At 38.0% G+C, this 6,206-nt stretch overlaps 1 pseudogene; it reads left to right on the top strand.

Moving 5' to 3' along the window:
- Positions 1 to 937, top strand: LOC138923038 (olfactory receptor 4C3D-like; annotated as a pseudogene).
- Positions 938 to 6,206: the final 5,269 nt, after the last annotated feature.

Raw genomic sequence — 6,206 nt, 5'->3', positions numbered from 1 at the left:
ATGGATCACCTCACACCTCCCAAAAATATGATGGAATTTATTCTCTTGGGACTCACACAGAATCCAGACTTGCAGAAAATACACTTCATTGTCTTTTTGTTCATTTTTCTATTTAGCGTGCTGGCCCATGTTCTCATTGTCATCACCATCTCCCTCAGCCTCACACTTTCAGCTCCCATGTACTTCTATCTTACTTACTTGTCCTTTGTAGACACCTCCTATCCCTCTGTCACCACTCCCAAGATGAACATCAACAAGCTGTGCCAGAGAAGAACCATTTTCCTCAGGGGCTGCCTGATTCAGCTTTTTGTAGAGCACTTTCTCGGAGGATCAGAGATCATCCTCCTCATTGTGGTCTATGATACCTATGTGGCCATCCACAGGCCTCTGTACCACATGACCTTGTGCAACAGGGGCTCTGCCACCTCCTGGTGGTAGTGGGCTAGATCAGGGGGATCCTGCACCCTACTGTGCAGATTCTTTTCATGCTCAACTTGCCCTTCTGTGGTCCCAATGTCATTGACCACTTAGTGTGCAATCTCTTCCCACTGCTGAAACTTGCCTCTGGGGACTCCTACCTGCTCAGAATAGTGGTGGCAGCCAACAGCGGGGCCATGTGCTTGCTTATTTTTTCCATGCTGCTCATCTCCTTCATAGTCATCCTGACAACCCTCAGGTCCTATGGCTCCAAAGGACGACACAAATACCTCCCAACTTGTGGCTCCCACTTCACTGTAGCTGTACTCTTTTTGTGCCTTGGATATTCACCTGCATGTGTCCTGTGGCCACCTACCCTGTGGTCAAGGTGGTGACTGTATTCTTTGCAATCCTAATTCCCGTATTAAATCCTATCATTTACAGAATGAGAAACATGGAAGTAAAACATGACATAAGGGGAGACAAGTACCATATGATTACACTCATTCGTGGAAGGTAATCAAACACATACATACCAAGAACAGATTAGTGATTACTAGAGGAGTGGGGGATGAGGGAGGGTGAAAGGGGTAAAGGGGCACACATGTATGGTGATGTATAAAACTAGACTATTGGTGGTGAATATGATGCAGCCAATAAATGAAATATAATATGAAAATGAAATATAATAATGTACACCTGTAATTTACATAATGTTATAAGACAATATACCCCAAACAAAATAATTTAAAAAAAAAGAGAGAGGCAAAGGGAAAATTGATGATAGAAGGAAAAAGCAATGTCACAACAGCAGCAGAAGGAGAACACGTGATGTGATGCTGGGCTATGAGCCAAGAATGTAGGTGGCCTTTAAAAGGTGGAAAAGCTAAGGAAAGGAAGTCTTTCCCCGAGGCTTCAGAATAATCAGCTCTGTCAATGTCTTGAGTTTAGCCCCATAAGACTCATTTCTGATTTCTGAAGAGAACTATAAGAGAATAAATTCGTATTGTTTTAAGGCAAAAAAAATTGCCCCAAGGATTTTGTTGAAGATGAGAATAACTTAGGCTGTTCAAGCAGAGAAGTTGATGATGTATATAAATAGGGAGGATTATATCTGTCATGAAATGTGCAAGAACATCAACAAATTTTAAAGATCACTGACAGAAAAAGAAGTCCCAGATACTAATGTTTATTGAGTAATTAATAGAGGCCAAGCCCTCTGACAGGTGCTTTAATGTACTTTACCATGGCACCAATGCTCACGTGCATAGGTTCAGGCGATGTAACAGAAGAACAACCATAAACACAGAGTGTGATGATCCTAGAGGATGCTTCCTCCAGGCTCGCTGCTCCTTTACTGAATGTTCACATGTATGTGACTGGGATGGAATTGGCTTTTCCATAGAATCTTGATCTCAAAACTTCTTTTCTTTTTGCTTAGCTTTTGGTAAAGCAAAAGAGAGGATAGATATTCTTTGATAGATGTACAGGGCAGGGACTGCTGGGGAGTGAAAGAATCACTGATGATTTTTTTTTTTGACACTACGAATTTATAAAAAGTGAAAAGAGGACCGCACAAAAGGAGGAAGGATAATTTATAATGGATCTCTAATATTTTTCCTTGGCACAAAAATTAAGCCAGAAATTTTGAAATTACTCTTAATTTGGTCTTATTTTGTTAAATATCCTATGGCTCACATTTTTTTTCTTGAATATAAAAGATGTTTTTTTCCCCTTACCAAGACTTGAGAAGCCATTTGAAGCAACAAAGGTAAACATTCTTTTACTTAATCTGAGCAAAAAGACATATGGCCAGGATCCAAAGCTATTGCTTTGTAGATGTGACACATATATTTACATTAAATGTGCACTTTGTTATCTATCAGGCATATTCACTTTGTTTAGGTGACTTATACATGTAGTAAATTAGTAGTCCCATTATTACTATCCCCATTTTACAGAGTAGCAAATTGAAGTCGAGAGAGATTTACTAATTTACTTGCCTCAAGTCACACATCCAAGAGTTTCAATTACAAAATTTGAGCCCAAGTCTTCTAAATCTCAGTCCTACTTTCTTTCACATAAAGCACAGTTATCTGTGGTATGTTGCTGTATATAGGAAAGGAAGTTTTCTGCAGTCTTAATGATTCACTTTATCCTTCAAGAAAGATGGCCTTAAGTTTGCTGTAGCCTTATGTCAAACGTAGCAATATCTTTAAGTGGTAATGCTGCTCTATGCATGTGGAACATATCAGGTCATTCTACTTGACTATATAATATTTTATAAAGCAAAGCTTCTATAACTATAACACTCCAACTTGCGTTAGTTCTCACAAATGTCCCTTTTTCAAATTCACTAGTCATATGGAGCTATGTAATTTGACTATACAGTGATGCCAGCACATGGTATACCTGTTCTTTGGGGTGATTGTGTGTTCTAACTTATACCTGACTGTCTAAAGTTCATAATGTATAGAACATTTTCTCACAAAGTCGGAGCCTAGAAGACAATATAAACAGGACTTAATCTATTAAAAATGATCAACTTTGCAATTGCTGATGAAAATTAAACATTTCAACAGAACCTAGATTAAATGGCGTGGTTCATTTTTACTGTTAGGAGATGAGTGTAAGCCAGGTGTAAGGATAGGAAAAAGTGTCATTTCTCCTCTAAGACAAAAGAGATGACTTTAAGGGGGAAACTAAGGCTAATGATTTGTCTTAGGAGTGACCGTGAGTGCTCAGTGGAGGGGTGACAAGATTAACAAGACACAAATTATAAATTTCAAGGCAAACCCAGAAGGTGTAAGAACTGAAGGAGGAAATGTGAGGCAGTTTTATATTCTCAGTAGGTGGAATCTTGCTGGTTTGTGAACAATTATAAGGAATGTTAAGATGTTTCTTTGCACTCATCATCAGGACTCTCTCATGAAAGCCAACTGCTATCTGATTTTTTTCTGATACTTAAAACAACATATGAGGAAATGAGTATATTTAATCCAAAAATAATAAGATAAATAATATTTAGATCTGTTGTATAAGGATACTTTGGTTTTTATGACATTTTCAGTCGGTGAAAATATTAGGCATTAAGGGAGGGGAGTGAGCTAATGCTTTTTGAAGGCCAGCTATGAGGTACACATTTTGACAGATTCTCTACATGCTTTAACACTCTTAGTGTAGCAACAAGTTTTATTAGAAAGCAAAAGGCTTTACTTTCTTTATTAGAAAGGACTTTACTCCATTTTATACAAGAAGAAAATGAGAGTTAATGAGGTTAAGCAACAATATCAAATATTTTAGACTCTGCCTTCTCTACTCTTCTCACTTTGCAATACTCCTTGCTAGCATGATGTGAAAATATCAAAACACAGAACCGATCCTTGGCCACATTGTACAGACTGCCCTTGAGGCATTCTTCCCTAATTTTGGGGAACCACTTTCTTTGCTTGATCTGTCCCTTGACTTCTGCTTCCCAGGTTACTTGCACTCTCTTGATTCTTCTTATGCCAGAAAAAAGCCATCTGATGATCTCATTTCCACAGGTGTATTCCCTTTTATGTGCATCATGAAAAGTGTGATGTAATGAGCTAGAGAAATGCAATGCAAATGGGTGAATTTCAAAGAAAGTGACACATAAGTGAGAGAGATGTTTGGGGAAACAATAAACAGCTCAGTCACTCAGGAGAGTGATACTCTGTTTGGGCAGGAGGGTAGCACCCTAAAGAGCTAAACGTTGTTTCTATAGGGCTTTTCCCATTGTTTTCCCATAGTGTTAATATTTATTAATTGAAAACTGGCTCCACAGTCATTTAAGTTCAGGAAATTTTCACTGATTTCATTTATCCAAAAAATATCGTTCAATTCCTACAATGTACTAGAGAGTTCTAGGGACTGGGAATACAATGTTGAATACTACGGACTAGGGTTGTATTTGTATGAAACTTAAATTCCAGTGGGGAATACGTGGATAATAAATAGGGTGACAAAGGAAAAATGTGATTGTGTTACTAATAAGGAGGATAAACACGTTTTATCAAGGGGGTGATGCAAAAGAGAAGAATTGTGTAGTTGTTAGAAGTACAGCTAGAATTTTAGTTAGGCCCAAGTTTATATAACTTCATTGTTTACCCTCCTTTCTTTTTATAAGTAAGTTATTCTAACACATGCATTTGCAATGGGGATGCTATCTCTTCCTGGTAGGTAAAACCAGTTTCTCGAGAGATGAAAATATCACACTTTTTAATATATAAATCACAGAAATACATTAACTACATAAATAATATATCTATGATGTTAAAAATTTAGGGTGGGTGATTACAGGAACGAAATGTCTAAAAAAGAGGATTAAGGTAGAAATAATGACAAAAAAAGATTGAGGAGCACTGCCTAGTCCATGGTTAGATAATAACATGGAGTGATGTCACCACTTTGGTAAAGACAATCTAAGCACAGGTGTTGGACCATCACCTGTGAGGATCATATCTGGGAAAATTGAGAGGCTTTTTTCTTCTCAGGAGACTTCCCAGGTATATGGTGAAATATGTTAATGAACCAGTTATAGTCTCCAAAATACATTGCATATTAGGATATTGATATTTTTTACTATTAAAGGTGGAAAAAGAAATGAAGACTATAACCCCAAACGTTTCTGAATTGAAAACTTGTCATTTGAGAAAATTAATTGTTAAGGAATGAGAAAAAATTTTGTCCTAATTTTTTCTGGCTGAAGTGCATTTTTTAATCCTTAGTAATAGCAACTGTCCTTCAGTTAGATGTGACGCAATTTTAATAATACTCTCAAAAGATGAAAGAGCTTGGGGCTGGCCCCGTGGCCGAGTGGTTAAGTTTGCGCACTCTGCTTCCGAGGCACAGGGTTTCACCGGTTCGGATCCTGGTGGCAGATATGGCACTGTTCATGAGGCCGTGTGGAGGTGGTGTCCCACATGCCACAACTAGAAGGACCCACAACTAAAAATGTACGACTATGTACTGGGGGGCTTTGGGGAGACAAAAGAAGGAAAAAAAGGAACATTGGCAACAGTTGTTAGCTCAGGTGCCAATGTTTAGGAAAAAAAAAAGATGAGTGAGTCTCCAATTAGTTGATAGAAAAATTTGGACATGGTACTTGCTAGGTCGCTAAGAAGAAATTCTATTGACTTTTCTTCATTTATATTATCAGGGCAGTTGGATCATTGTGTGGCCATTCTGTTATTGAAGGAGACAGCTTAGCTGTGGAGCAAATAATTGAATGGTTAATACCATGATCTGGTTTTGTGTTTGTGGTGCATCACCTTGGCCAGGCTCCAGTGATGTTCTGTGCCTGGGAAAAGCGGATCATTGCAGGGGTAGATGGGAATTCATTGGTATGGTGATTAGCTCCTCAGTCAGTAAAGACACAGCCTCAGAAGGATGCAGTTGGAATGATGCAAGTGATCAAAATGATGCGCACTTTGAAATTCTGTCATTTGAAAATGGCACTCTGTCCTCTTTTGGCTCAGGTCTATTACCCAAAGGGGAATGCCTTATTATTTTTATTCTAAAATGTGGATTGGAAAATGTTCACAAATTAAGCTCCAAGTGCAGCCAAATGGCAGACACCTTTCTGTGAATGATTTTGTAAACAGCTTAGTGGTTGTCTTTTTTGGCAACCTTTCTTATTTTGATGACATTTAAATTCCTTTGCCAACCACAAGGGTTGTTTTCTATTTAAGTCCTTGAATACTTAGAGCATGTGTTTTAAATCTCTCTTTAAAATCAATAGAAACTCTAGTCCTATTAAAATTACT

The sequence above is a fragment of the Equus caballus genome, unplaced genomic scaffold (genome assembly GCF_041296265.1).
Source record: "Equus caballus isolate H_3958 breed thoroughbred unplaced genomic scaffold, TB-T2T haplotype2-0000440, whole genome shotgun sequence".
Lineage (NCBI taxonomy): Eukaryota > Metazoa > Chordata > Mammalia > Perissodactyla > Equidae > Equus > Equus caballus.
Note: the sequence above shows the minus strand (reverse complement) of the source record. Positions and strands in the feature narration are given on the sequence as shown.